This window comes from Sturnus vulgaris, chromosome 14 (genome assembly GCF_052056855.1).
Source record: "Sturnus vulgaris isolate bStuVul1 chromosome 14, bStuVul1.hap1, whole genome shotgun sequence".
Classification (NCBI taxonomy): Eukaryota; Metazoa; Chordata; class Aves; order Passeriformes; family Sturnidae; genus Sturnus; species Sturnus vulgaris.
In genome coordinates this window covers 247,083-262,205 of record NC_142256.1, presented here as the reverse complement: position 1 = coordinate 262,205, position 15,123 = coordinate 247,083, and the positions used below count along the sequence as shown (strand labels likewise).

At 39.3% G+C, this 15,123-nt stretch overlaps 1 protein-coding gene across 12 annotated transcripts in view; it reads left to right on the top strand.

Moving 5' to 3' along the window:
* HTR2C (5-hydroxytryptamine receptor 2C) overlaps positions 1-15,123 on the top strand; it is a 211,870-nt gene that overhangs the window by 97,444 nt on the left and 99,303 nt on the right. For 7 of the 12 annotated variants that reach the window (XM_088172902.1, XM_088172898.1, XM_088172897.1 and 4 more), the window contains exon 2: positions 13,573-13,713. The exons of the other annotated variants lie outside the window; for them this stretch is intronic. The gene's annotated coding sequence lies outside the window, so the exon portion shown is untranslated. The remainder of the gene's footprint in view (positions 1-13,572; positions 13,714-15,123) is intronic. 12 annotated transcript variants of the gene reach the window in all.

Genomic DNA, 15,123 nt, shown 5'->3' with positions numbered 1-15,123 from the left:
GCTAGTGTGTGCAGGTTGAAGAGGAAGACTACTTAGAACAGAATTCTGGAATATATATATATATAAAAAATTATTTTCTGGTACTGCAGATGGTCTTACAAATCTGTATCTTAAAATTTATTGAGGAAGAAGGTGCAGTGATGTAATTGGATTCACTGCACCTTAGGGGAACATCTATAAAGAGCTCTACTGTAGCACGCAAGGCTTGGAGTGCCATGAAAATTTTGTGTGCATTAAAAGGAGATGTAAATGCAGCAGGAACTCACAGTGGGGAATCTGCCAACGGCAAAAGTATCGACTGCCCAGCATGGGGCTCCCCTAAGAAGAGACTTTACTGATTAGAGTGAAAACCCCTTTGTTTTTAGGTACATTGACATTGTAAATATCATGCACATATAAATAAACTGCCTCATGTTGCTACTAAAAAGTTTGGAGTGGTGATGGCAAAGGTTTGGGTGTTATCCTAAAGAGGTACATTATATGCTTCATCTTTTGGGAATCTACAGACAAATGGAAGTGTTCAAAGTGTGGAAAGAAAGGAGAGAGGCAATATGAAACTGGTGAGGACAGGCTGAGTGAACTGTGGGTTTTTTTAGACTAAAAAGGGCACCTCTGAGTTTGCAATATATAAAGGTTTGTTGTGAAGAAAAATTTCATGAATTATTTTCCAGCTGTTGCAGAAAGTAAGAGAAGTGAATAATGAATTGACTTCAGAAATACTCTCAAACTAAAGGGACTGTGAAACATTAGAGCTGGTTGCTTGTGGAAGTCATGAAATGTGCTTCACTGATTAACTCACTGTGGATTAAAACCCAGTTGGATGATTTATAGTAAAGGCAGATAACATATGCTTTTTATCCTGCCTCAGAACAGGGGAAAGGGAAACAGCCACTTGAAGTTATTGTCAGCTCTTTCAACTCATCTCCATCTGCATGTTAAGATGAGGAACAGATATTTACAGAGCTGCTGTAGGTTTAATTAACACTACAGAGGGTATCATTTTCTTGCCCATCTGTGTGAGAGCCCCCAAATATGACACCACTGCTGCTCCAGAAAGCAAGTCAGTGTTAAACTTGGTAATGAACACAGGACTAAAAGCCATTCTGCAAACAAGACAAGTCTTATCAGTGATGTCCTACACAAATAAATCTAATTTTTGTCAATAAATGTTCAAAATAGGTTTCAAGTATGAAGACCCTGACAAGTATATATCAAATTTCTTATCTGAAGAAGGAAGAGGTAAATTGGGCAGAAACATACTACATTGTTATTCAACATTTGGAGTCCAATGCACAGGGTCTCATTGGAAATGTAAATGAGCAGATCAATTTGGGAGTGGAAGAAAAATTCCAGCTGTAGCCTAGAAGTAGTCTCCAGATATCTTAAGTCTCCATGTGTTTCCATACTTACTGAAGGAGCTAGATCCAAAAAGAGATGAACATTTCACTGTGTTGAATTGCATGGAAATTTTGGAATCCCAGAGGAGATTGCTCTTTTTGTCCAGTCCAGACAATGTCTGTGCTATGCCAGGAAAGCAACTGTGACGTTGGTCCACCTTTGTCAGAAACTGAGCTGTGCCCCAATGGGAAATACCTTCTGAACTGATTAAAATTCCTGAAAAATAAAAGTTATGTGTTGAACTTGTTTACAGTTTTAAAACTTCCAAATAGAAAAAGCAATTTAAGTCACTGAGCACTTTAAAGATAATTATATGAACATGAAGAGAAGCTTTACTTTAGGACTTCTTGGTAGGAAAACAAACCAAAACCAACCCCCAAAAAGATTTTTGTTCTACAAATGCAAAATTAGTTGTGTATTGGAGCACCAGATAAAATTTAACAGCTGCAATTAAAGATACTCCCTTAGTCGTGTATTATATAAGACTAATACAACCCTAGTGTCAGGCCTCCAACTATACCACCAGAAAAACACTACTGGGAGAGTAAAGTACTTCTGGAAAACTGCATAGGGAAAGGAGTTTATGGAAATGTAACTCTCCAGCTTAAACATCTGATGTTGACACTTCTCTTTTCATAAAATAATTATTCAATGCATTAACATTTTCTTTGTACTTTTACTTTTCCTGATGGCCTGTTTGGAGTGAAAAGATAATATCAGAGATGGTGACAGTGTGTTTCTTCCCCATGTCTTTTATAAGACCCAGGTTAATTCTTCTTCAATGTTTAGGAATATAGCATGTACTGCCCCAAACTGGGGGTAATTTCAACAGAGCTGTGACAAGCATAACCCTGGTCGTCCAAATGTTGTCCCTGGGACATCTTTTCAAAACCTGAAAAAATGAATTAAATAATAGGCAAGGTCCTTTTTTTAAAAAAAAGGACATGTAGGGTTTTATTTCATCTGGAATCTTTCAATCTCACTTTCTCCTGCTGGGTTTGTTTTATATTTGATTAGTTCTAGGAGATGGATTTTGACATTTAAAGTATGTGTAATAGAAAGAGAATAATGACATAGCTGGGATTACAGAAAAATATTTGCCCTTGAAAATGGTAATGCATTGTTAAATACCGGTTGCATCATATCTGAGTATAATAAAATCAAAGTGGAAATTGAATGATTGTGTGGGGAATGAATAGTCTCAGTGTGTGACAGAAGAAGGGACCTTGGCAATTCTAGCAGTGCAGCACAGCTGAAAATGGATTTTGTAGCATGGGCTCATTGGGTTTCGAAACCTGTATTTTGTTTTAAGTCCAACATTGAAAAACAAATGAAATAATATCTTTATTAAAATTAAAAAAAAATTAAAATTACTTGAATTAAAAATAACCAATGATCTCCCAGTCAGTTCAGACCTCAGATAAATCCTTGGATAAGCTCCCCCAAGAACCATGATATGTTGATTCCTCAAATGAGAGGTGTGTTTATCCTATTAGTGCTGCTGAGGGGTTTAGGAAATTGGAAGTTATTTGCAGGGTGGACCATACCTGATTTGCAGTGTGGCTCTTGTGAGGGCTGTGTTGGCACAGCTGGGTTGAGCTGAGGGCTGGAACAGGAGTCTAGTGCATGGGAGAAAGGGAGGAGAGTATTTAACCTCTGTTAAATACTCTGTTAAACTGCAGCCATCTGCAGTGCCTGCAGTTTGGGATGCACTGGGGCACACATCTTTCCTCAACTCCTCTCTTTCTGGCATAGTGGTGTGCAGATATGTTTATTCCCAGTTTTCTGGTCAGGGATAAACTGTGCTGAAAGGAGAGAAATGGGTGAAGAGTCATCTGGGGCCAGTAGGATTGGTCACAATGTTTTGGTTTTGTAGGTGGTTGGGCTGTTTTGTTGTTTTAATTCAAGCCATTGAAGTCAACTCTCTGGAGAATTTCTGGCAGCGTGTTAGTTTTCAAATCAAACTGAAGTGATGGCAACGACATGCTGTAGCTGATGCTTGTGCTGGGGCAGCACTTTAGTGGCTGATAATATGATACTGGAAAGGTCGGTTTTGTCTGTGTTTTTACTCCCATTAATGGTTCTCAGCCTTCCAGATAAGCCATGTGCTGGGCCCCAGCTGTTGCTCTGAGTGTTTATGGATGGGCTGGGTCCACTTTTGGGCTGAGCTGGGAATTACAGGTGATGAAGCCTTCTCCAGGTCTCCATTCCCCACAGCTTTCTGTGTCGAGGGTGGCCCTCAGAATACTGTTACTAATAAAGTGTATTGGCTGGAAGGGAATTTCAGGAGTCCTTTTTTGATAATCTTTCATCAAACTGGAGGAAATTTTGGCTGGATTCTTGGATCTAAGCACTTGATTAACTTATCTACCTTATGTATCTACTCTTGCCTTTCTCTATCCTCTGCTGCTCTGGAACCTGCACACTGCTGAAATTTGCCCAGCACCTCTACACTGCTGGATTTCTGCTCCTGGCAGAGACATTCCTGGGGCTCATCTGACTCCAGCTGGGGAGAGGTTTGTTGCGCCTCTGGCATGTTTAGGCTGTAACAAATGCAATGAATTTAAAGAAATGATTCCCTGTTTGTTGTGCTGGGGTCTTCCACTCCTATTTTTAAAGATGTTCTTCCTGGTTGCTGTGGGCTTCGTCCTCGGAAGTCAGAGCAAGAACTGGTTATAAGGGTATGGAACATGCTGCCACAAAGTTGTGTGTGATGTGCTCCCCATCTCTAACTGGAAAAATATCTTAAGGATCTCCATCATCCTTTTCCTTTGTGGCAGGATTGGGGGAAGACCTAGCCCAGCTGTGCCCCTTCTCTGTATGGACACATCAAGCAGCTATGTCTGGATTTATGCTTCCATCCTGTGCACTTCCTGAGCATGGGAACTGTTTTTCCTCAAATCCAAATGAAGGTGAGACTTGACGCACACCTTTGGTAACCCTTTCAGAAAGGGACTTTGGGAGCTCAATTACTCTACGTTGCAAGTCTCATAGCATTCCTTGTGCTGTGGTATTTGCCCTTCCCTTGTGCTCTGACTGTGCTGTGACATCTCTTAAGAAGACATCTATTTTCCTGGCCCCCTAGAACAGGTGTCCCTCACTATGGATTCCCCAAATGCACACAGGCAGCTGTTTGCCCTTCCCCTGACTCGCAGGCATGTCTGCTCTGCAGCACTCTTTGATGATTTTCAGGGTTGGCCTTTCAGGTTTCCAAACACACTGATCTTGTGATGTGCTGTGTGTCAGCTGACTTCACTTGAAAACACAGAAGTGCCCCTTCTTATTAATCTTTCTCTCCTGTAGCACTTGTGGCTGGTGTCATTCAGCTGTGGAGAATTCTTAACAACTTTCAGTGTTCTTTCAGTTCCTCTTTGCACATGTCTGATATTGAAAAATTTCTGTTATTTAAACATGCAGGTCTTTGCAAGGAAACTGACTTTCCTGATTGACGTGACTACTCATTGTTCTGCAGTGGATTTTTTCTTGATGTAGGGCAAAGTCCATAATTTCAGACAAAATTAATCATTTGTTCCCTAAGTGATCCATCAAGTTGTGTGCTGTCACATGTTTCTGAAACTGATGTCTCATAGACCTGTTCCAAGGTTGGTACTTCAGAATTTCTGGGGGTAATTGTTGGAGAACTGTAGGTGCGTTTGTGGAAATAGGCAGGTTAATATATACATATATGTGTTGTATGTGTATATTAATAAATATGTCCATATAATATATTTTTATATATAAATATATTTATTATATACATACTTACATCATGAATACTCAAGGTTAGTGTACGGAATCTGGGGTGGGATCTGCTCCTAGAGTAGTCAAAATAATAATATTTAGAGAATAGGAAACTGTTTGGAAAGTGCTCGAGATTGTTAGGAAATAAAGACTGACTGAGACAAGAAATTAAATCGCACATCAACTGAATGGATGGTGAGGCCAGAGGAAAGCCTGAACACTGGAATTAAGTGACTCTGGTCTGTGAGATGGTTCTCTCAACAGATACAATGGAAAACAGGAGTTAAAGGACATGCTTAGCATCAGGAGTGCCAAGAACACAAAGTGATAGTATCAGCTATATTGGCTAAAGGTGGGCAAAAAATATTGTGCAGTAAAAGATGGATTGTTAGACTAATAAATTAATACATGGTGTAAGGGGACACCTAGAATGGGATGAATGTGTTAAATATGAATAAGCAAAAACAGTGTTGGATCCAGTTTTGTAGATGTTCCAGCTCCTCTGGACTGCTTATTTTTGTGTAAGGACTCACACTGGGATGTTAATCAGCATATCCAGCCATTAATCTATTTTATAGCTACAACATCACTGTTGTTGATGTCAAAAAATACATCTCTAGAAATGGTAGTGAGTTATAGTTGGGACTATACAGTTAACAGTGGATACTTTTCCATGAGTTCAAAAGGCCTCCTGCAAAAAATCAGATGTACTGCAAAGTTGCTGATGATGCTGATACTGGTTTAGAATATAGTGTAGTCAAAGTGATAAAACTGACAAACTGCAGGGAAAATGCAGACAGGTTATTCCTTCTTTTTCCTTGAGCATACATTCTGTGCTTTTCCAAAACTTTATGCAAATGTCAGTAATATAGAAAATAATCTGTCCAAAGTAGTTCTAGATTTTTTTATTGAGGTTGGTTACTTTTTGCCCCTTATGGATTCATTTATGCTTGAAAACTCAGGGAAATGAACCACATGCAAGAGGACTATAATGTATTTTCTAGATTTGTGCTTTCTCAATGGGTCACAAAGGAGCTGTTCTGCAGAAATCTTGATCCTAAGAAGTGACTGTTTTTATAAGGCTCTTCAAACAGAAGCTGTGTTTCACAGAAAATATTTCCATTTCATAAGTCTCCCACTCATGTCCCTTTTCATCAGTTAATCAAACTTTTATTAAATGTTTATAAAACCAAAACTATTTGACTATTTGGAAACTGTTTGTTCAAACTACAAAGAGGAAACTGGGGAGAAGAGCTTGGCACAAGCATTAAAGCTGTAGTTCCTGAAACTTGTCCCACTTGTCTTTAGCCAGCTTATGAGTTAAAGTGGGTCTGTGTAAGGAGAGAGAGAATGCAGAATGCAAAATGACAAAAAGGAATAAACTGGCAGTGAACCAGGCTGGGTACTCCAAGAGGGAATAACTAATTTGGTATCATTAGTAGCTTCTGGTACTGGTATTCACACACCTGAAAAACAGAGGCTGCCCTTTACACAGTCCTGGCTTTTTCTGCCTCATGTCCTGGGAAGTGGTTCCTTCTGTCTGAAGCCCAGGTTTGCTGTCAGATCCATTTCCCACCCAGCAGGGCACCCTTGCTCAGTACTGTGTTATCAGGCATAGAGAGCCCTTGCCCTGGACAATTCAGGTTTGTGAGCAGGCTCTCTCGTTCACTTAGGTGATGATTTAGTCCAGTTCCTTGTAGTAAAAAATGTCTCTGATATAGAAAATTAATAAAATAATCTTCCACCATACCAGAGGAACGGTGGGAGAGAGACTGGAACTAAGAGGAAGGCCTTTGAAGCCAACACTTAATTATATTTGTGGCTTTTGAATGCAATGCATCAAAGTGGGAAAGGGAAGACTGTTTCCCTCTCTGTTTTTCAATAATAAAGGAATAAAATGTCTCCTGTGTGCAGTGAGTGCGCTCATATGGGAATCCTAGAGGCATTGCTGGAGTCCTGCCTGAGTAAGAACAGCAGGATGGGAGCCCTGTGGAGCAGCACTGATGTGCACTGAAAGAGATAATGGAGGAGTGGAAAGTACCATCATTTAAAGGACACGTCATGAAGCAGTGTCAGGAGGTGTTTCTGCAGATGAAGATAAATTGCCATATGCAGTCATCCCATCAGCCAAAAGGAAAAATAAATTTTACATATGAAAAATAATAGATCTGCCTTTGTAGGAATGGTGCAATGCAGAGTGCAAAATGGTCCTGACTGACTCCCCCCAAACCAAAACATCACTGAGAGTTTTGAGTTTATAAAGGCAGCCAGGAAGATGCTCTGTAATCTCAGTTTCTGTTTTGCAGTTGTTTCTCTTTACTACACAACGCAGTCATAATTCAGACTTGCCGTAAGTTTTCAAGAAGGGTTGGCCTTCGCTGCCCTTGATTTTCCACAACAATTAATGGGCATTTTGGACTTGCACCACTAAGGTTATTTTAACTGTTGAATATGGCATGATTTCAGCCCTGCCCTCATCTGAACATCTTTGGGTTCCTGTGCCAGTGCCCCTCAGCAGGGCTGGAAAATGAGGTAGATTTTGGTAGTACTGTGTTGCAGGTCTCACCCCCTTATTTTCCCTTGGTTTTGCTCTGTCATTTCTCCACCTTGGCAGGCACTGCACTTTCTGCTACACCCCACTTCTTTTATTGGCACTGCACCCTTGTTCCGTAGGCAGGCCTATGGAGAAGGGTTTTCAGAAATGTGAAGAAAGCTCAACTTGAATTTTTACTGGGTCTTAACTCAAATGTTTTTATTATATCAATGAATGGAAATCTGGGAGACATTAGAAAAGCAGTGGCACTGAAATGGCCTCAAATTCACCCTTGATCCTGTAATTATGCTTTTCAAGATACCATCTCATTATCTAAAACTCAACTGTGTGATTAGTTATATCTCATTTTTGTAATTACAAGCTATATATTTGTCATATGTGTGGAAGCGGAAAACATTGCCATTATAAATCTATGGTTTAGGCAGCTTCAGCAGGAATTGCTAATGAGCAAATCTTCCTCTCTGTCTCATTCTAATTTTTTTTCCGAAAAGCTTTTTGAAACAAACTCCTGCAAATGGAAACTGAGCCTGAAAATTCAAATGGTGAAGTGCCTCCCTTAGGCTTTCTTCTTGCTTTGCTCTTGAGGTATCTGTCTATGTTAATAGACCATGATAATAAATTTCCTGAATTCGTTTTGTTTTTCTATTCTTAAAGATGTCATTTTTCTTTCTTCCACAAATAATAATGCAAATGCAAATCTCAGAGAAGATTAGTGCAGCTAAAAAACCAATAATCTTAGCAAGCATCTGTCGTCATGGGAAAACTTTGCACTCTAGAGGAAAGCAAAGCTCAAATTTAGAATCTCTCTTCTTGTCTTAAAATGTCTGTGCATTTGTAGTCACCAAACCGAACTGTCCTGGCTGAGTAGTGAGAGCAGAATATTTAGGATGTGCTTTTTCCAGATCAACACCTTGAGTTTGGTGATTCGGTTTTGTTTTTCAACTATCTTCTTCTTTCCCATCTGAATTGTACATTATAAAATCACTATAGGTGTCTCAATGAAACCATAACCAAATTTCAGTGCCAGGGGAGTTTTATGCATGGCCTTCCTTACCCTAAGAAGGGTTTGTCTGTGCTCCTGGTGCCCTCCTAAATTATGTTTTCCCTGTGTGCTCTCTGTGGATTGTTTTCTTGTTTGGTATTTTTCCCTCCCATCTACCCATTGGTTTTGATTTCTCTGCTGCTATTTTCAGTTCAGTTCAATTCTCACTACTTGCCTGGATCTCCTGCCCACGATATGGTCCCAGCTCCCCACTGGACATCCATGTATGAATAATCCTGGTTTTCTGACAGATCACAATTCTTGTTTAGGATCACTTTTCCCATCTTCCCTCTGAAATGCACAGTAGACATTTCTTGCTTATTTGCACTTTTTTCCTTGCTCCTGTTATTACTAAAATGCCAGCCAAACAAATTAATATTTGGAGTGGGGCTGCTGTGTGAAAGGTACAGTTTGAGCTCAGGATACAGTAATGAGCTGTAATACAACACTTCTCTTGCAATGGTGTAAAAACATTAAGCAAATGTACAGAATACTTTTAAACTGCTGCTAAGTATCAGTAGAATAAGAATTTAAATTCATAATCCTTCTTCTCAAGTGCATGCTGTCTGTGAAGATTAATACTTAGATCACTTTTTATATAAATACAGCACTGACTTTCAAGACTTTGTAGGTTTGTTTTTTATGGAGGTGATGATGTGTTTCATTTTTGCTTGGCAAAACAGTGACAGCAATTTACTGGATTTGTTGCTTTTATGACCTGTAGATGCAGTGTGTGTGTGCTAGCATGCATATTCCCAATTCTATTCCTTTATGCAGTTAGAGTAAGAAAAAAGATTTAATTCTGTGATGTCATTCACACTATGAAGCCTTGCAATGAACGGCAGGAAAACAGCTGTAGTCACCTTATGGAAAAAAGAAACTTCAATGCAGCAGCAATTGCACGTGACTGTAGCATTGTGCTGCTGCAGAGGAGCCCTTTGGGAATGTGCCAATGGATATCACAGGTCCTGAAGCACAACTTCAGCAGATATCTGTTGATTTCTTAAGGTGCCATGAAAATACATTGCATTTTTTGGTGTGTTTCCATTTTGAGTATTGCCACAGTTAGTTGGTTATTTCCCTCCCAATCAATCTTTTCTTCTGGCTGACTGAATGGTGTCTTTCCACGTCATTGATTTCCTTTTGAGGTAATATTTTGTTGTTTTCACAGCCTACCTTCCAATCTTATTCTGCAGTGTGCTTTGTGTATGGAGGGAAAACCAGTATTATTCCAAGGGAGTTCTAATGAAATGGCAAAACATTTCAGCATTTCTGTTTGTCTGAGGGAGACGGATTTTCTGTAACCATGCCCTGGACTTAAGTTTGCATCTGCAGAATTGAAATTAAGTTTGTATTTATCTAAAACTAAAGTCCTATTCAAGTGATATATTCAACTGTTCCAAATACACAATGTTGCTTTGTTGACAACAGATGTCTGTTCCGGAAACAACAATATTGGTGTCTAATTAGAGCTTACATTGTGAAAATTGTGTCTAGACTTCAGAGAAGATATTGTGATTTCTTCAGAAATAGAAAAAAGACCTGGAGGATATTGGCACTGCTTCACAGGGCTGAAAAAACCCAGACATTGTTTCAATTTATAGTTATTGAGATTAAGTAAAGAACTACAAAAATAATATATTTTTGTAGTCTACAGGCCCCCACTGGGCTGTGGATTGTTTCTAGAGTCCTGCCATGCTCACAGTCTGTCCATGGACCTGGGAAAAGCTGTGCATGAAGAGAAAGGTTTACTTTGCCAGACTCTTTCACTTTCCTATCACCCATCTCGTGCCTTTTTAGAAAGAAATCTGCTAAAATAACTGTGTAGATCTGTAGGGAACAAGGTCGGTTTATGAAAATACTTTCGTATATTTTAATTCAAATTAAATTCATATTTAAACTGTTCTGTTTAGCTAAAATGTAAATTCAGATGCTAAACTGAACCAATCTGTCTGCTGCATATGCTTTATCATCTAACTGTCTTGACAACCCTTGTTAACATTCGCATAAACTGTACAGGCTAATAATAATGATGATGATGGAATTAGCCTGTTAGTATCTTATTTTTGTTGTACAGTTTTAATCTCTGTAGGAAGGAAAACCACTGTATCTTTTGAATTAGTCAATGACTCTGCTTTACTATTATTAGCTATTTGTATGTGTTTGTCTCCCTAGATAGCACAGCAAAGCCTGCTGGTTTCCTTGTGGGGAATCTTGAAACTTGTCTGTTGTGCTTGTCATCTCAATTATTATATCATTTAATAGTAATATTTCAGCATGTTTAACTGACCTTCCTCTGAAGTTTATTCAGTGCTGAATCTGGTAAGAAGTAATTTGCAAAGTAATTGTGGACAACATGATCATGCATCTCATCTGCTCTGTATAAATCCTTTATAAGTCATATAATGGACTTGTGCAGAAGTTGGTGTTGCTGAACAGCCAGCAGGGCAAGGGAACAGGGATAAGAGTCAACCTACAACCTTTGAGGTCCTGAGTATTTTCAGTTCCACTGCTCTCTGTCCTTTTATAAGATCTAAGTTTGGTGGTTAACATCTTTCTGTATTTTTCTATACTGGCGTACAGGTTACCCCGACCCCTGTTTCTTATATCAGTAATGCATCAGGACAAAACAGGTAATTTTAATATTTTGTAGTTTGTGTAAGATCTCTAGAATGCAATTGATGAAAATTTCTAAAGAGAGATGTAATTGTGTTTGTTAATCAATGTACAAGAAAGGAAAAATAAATTTTAAGTAGTTATATGATATATATATATATATTCAATTACATAGTTTCATCATGTAAAATGGTTTGTTAAGCTAGTTTTAACTTATTAGGATTTTCACATGAGCAAATAGCAGCATATAGTTTTGCCAAAACCCCTCATTTGACTGGTTTGACTTCAGTTTCCATTTCTCTTCTAAACTGATCCGTTTTTAGATAATGTGAGGGAGCAAGACATGTGACTGACTGAAGTTTGAAATATCTCTTTATAATTATAGCTTTTAAATTACAGGAAAAAGGAGAGATTCCCTTTAATTTTAAACTTTATTTTTATGTGTGGGGAGCAAAAGTCGGTGGTTCCAAAGCGCGGAAGTATAACAATATATTGCTAATACCATGGTATGGTATTGTCACAGAGGGATTTATAAAAAGGAGAAAAAATTTAAAAAAATTTAAAACTCCACTGGCCATTTTGAATGATGTGAAAGAGACTTTCATGTTGTAAATCCTTGCCTACCAGACTGGCTGGTTTTGATCTGTGCTTTCAAGGTTGTGTTGGCCATGCTCATTCTTTTCATCCTTGTCTTTGTCGAGGAGCTCCAAAGCCATGAGCAGCCCCTCAGCTGGGAGCCTCCCTCCCAGTCTGCTCCTCCTGCCCTGTGTCCCAGCCTCCAGCTGGTTCCTTCCTTCAAGCCTGCTCTTCTTTCCTCATGCTCTGGCACCAGTCTGGGTACCCAATCCAAAACCATTACATAAGGAGTGTGACTTGTACAGTGCACAAGTGGTGTGTGGGTGCAGGCACATCTTGGGGAGAGTGGAGTGATGGGCTGAGTAAAAATAGGCATTGCAGTATGTGCCAAGATGAGTAAGTTACATTGTCGGCTGAACAACGAAACCTAATCCCCCTTCTCCTGCCCACTTTCCTCCCCCAGCTCCTAATAACTGTAATCCAATAAAATAAACGACACAAGTGAAAGGAAGTAGAAGCTGGGTTATTTTCTATCACTTGCCAAATATTCAAGTATTTCACCTGATATGAAGTTTTCAAGTTTGTAAAGCATTTTAGTGGGAAGACAGAAAGCATTGGTCAGTTCTCTGAGTTTATGCATACACACACACACACAAAAACAAATAAGAATCCACATGAAGGACCATAATTCACTGGCTTGTTTAAGGATCATGGAACTGCTTTAAAGATATGTTAAATAGTCAACAGGGTGGAAGTTGTGTATAGATTTGTTATCTGTGATGAGGTAGTGTCAGATTGTGAATTTGATGAGTTGTTTTGTATTAGTTGTAATTATGGAGCATCAGTGCAAATATATCATGTACACTGGGATATACCAAAAGGTAATGTTACTGATTGCACCTGACATTTTGATAATAAGCTCCTGTTGAAATCATACAAAAGGTAATTTTAAATCTTATATCTTTGTCAGAGTTATGGCTTTATGGCCAAAACATTAATTAGTTTTATGCTACAGCTGTGATGCAGTTTAATTTTGCAGTGTTGGAAAGACAGCTCTGTGTATGAGAGGCTAAGTTAAAAATATTTCTCATGGGGCACTGATGTGGACGGTTGCCAAGCTGGACCTTCAGATCGTTCCAGGACTTTCAGGTGCAAATATCTACTTCTTAAAATAGCACTGATCAGCAAAATGCCTTTAAAATTCCAGTCTGTAGGGACTTCCATCTTGCACCAATCTATAAACCACTGCTCTGTGCTTCAGCTTTGGGATTTGTGAAACATTTTCTGTATGCATTTGACTTGGAGCCAAAGGAGAGTTGGAACTTTGCAAACCAGCCTCACAGAAAGAGGGTTCTGTGTGTGAGAACTTACCAAAATGAGTGTGGGTTGACTGGAAGAAGTTCACAGTGTTAAGAAGGGGTCAAGGAGCTTGGTTTTCTCCTCAAAAAAGGTTATTTGGTATAATGGGTAACACCATCCCATTAAAGTGCCTGATGGTCCTCAAGCCCTGGGCAGCCCAGTGGAAATCTCTGGCTGGATCTGCAGAGAGGTTTATTCTCTCTGACCGGCCACTGATAGGCACTGGAGGCAGTTGGGCAACACCCTTTGTTTTATAGCTCTGCTTTGCTGTGCTTGTGCATTGCAGGGAAAGGCCAGGAAGAAAAGAAGGGAGCTGACAGGTCTGAGCTTTCAGCAGCTTGTGAGATGTCCCCATCTAAGGAACAGCTTTGAGGCAGGTGATGAAGGGATTTGTGATGCGTCCACTTGGTGAAAACAGCTCTTTCAGGTCTGTGCAGTGCTGTTGTGTTGCTTGTTTTCCCTTGTGCTGTCGACCTGCAGGGTTGTTGCTGTGATGGGTGAGCTTTGTTTCTCTAGCAATTAGAGAAGTCTGCTATTTACTAATTAGAAGTGTGATAGTGAAAGGTTTGGTGGGATTTTTTTCTGAGAGATTTTGCAGTGGGGGTTAATTGTGCTCAATAGACCTGTGCATGATTATATAAATTATAAATTATTTAAAATTATGCTTGTGATTCCATGAGCTTGACTACTGAGCATCTTGTGGGAGGGAGGAAAACTTTTAATGGTTTGTTTGGCACAAAAAAAGCTTAACTTAAATGCTTTGCTGTTCATGTTTGTAATGCATTCCCCTTGGTCTCTCTTTGCAAAATCAGTCAGTGGGCCAACACTTCAAATCTTTGAGAACCAGGCAAGCTGTTTTGACTTTATGAAATTTTAGCCCAGCAGGGATAAAAGGCTGCATGTAACGAAATCAGGAGTTATTTACTGGAGCTTACAGATTAATGGGCAGCCTGACCAGAGCCCAGCATGTACCTTAAAGACATTAGAGAAAACATCTCATACCAACCTGAACTTGCCATCAGAGGAGAAAAATCACATGTGGTATTAACTCACATGTGACTTCTTATTGTAAATATTGTGGTCATATTGGGATATTTTTCTTAACTCCTCTCAATGCTGTCTCGGTTAGAAGCACACGACTGACTCATTCCTGCATCTGGGTATTGACGTCATTGTGATGCACTTTTCATTTCTAGCATGAGTGTTCCAGTCTCTCCAATATGGAATTTAAATGAAAACATGATGCCCTTTATTATTACTGAGAAGTAAATGAACTAGAAAAATTACATTCATGGGCTTTCCAACTCATTCTCTATTGCACTGAACATATTGGACATCAGAGCCTGTCAACACAGTCATCTGAAACTGTCTCCTTCAGTGTTTCACTCCTAAGAGCCTGAATTATTCATCAGAGATTTTACTATGTTAACATATTCTTATGATCACATTGACTTTAATTCCAGTGCATTAAAAAGGAAGTTTGCTGTTTCTCTTTGCATAAAAACAGATGACTGTATTAGTGCTTTATCAGACACCCTTCTAAATCCTTTGTAGCAAGTCAGAGCAGAAAAAAGCACAAAGTAATGTCAGAGCACATCAAATTAAATTGTTTACAACAGCCAAGGTGTGATGGTAAAGCTAGCTAGAAGTTAGTGAAGTTAGTGAAAAGTTTCTAGAGGTCTGGATGGAGAAAATTGACGTGTTTTATTCTTCAGGATGGGCAGTCTGCAGCAGGATGCATTCCATGATCAGGTCCACATGTGCCATCCCTGTCACAGCACTGGGGCAAGGGAAGTCGGAAAGGCCCTGGGCAAATTAGAATACTTTGAAGGTCTGA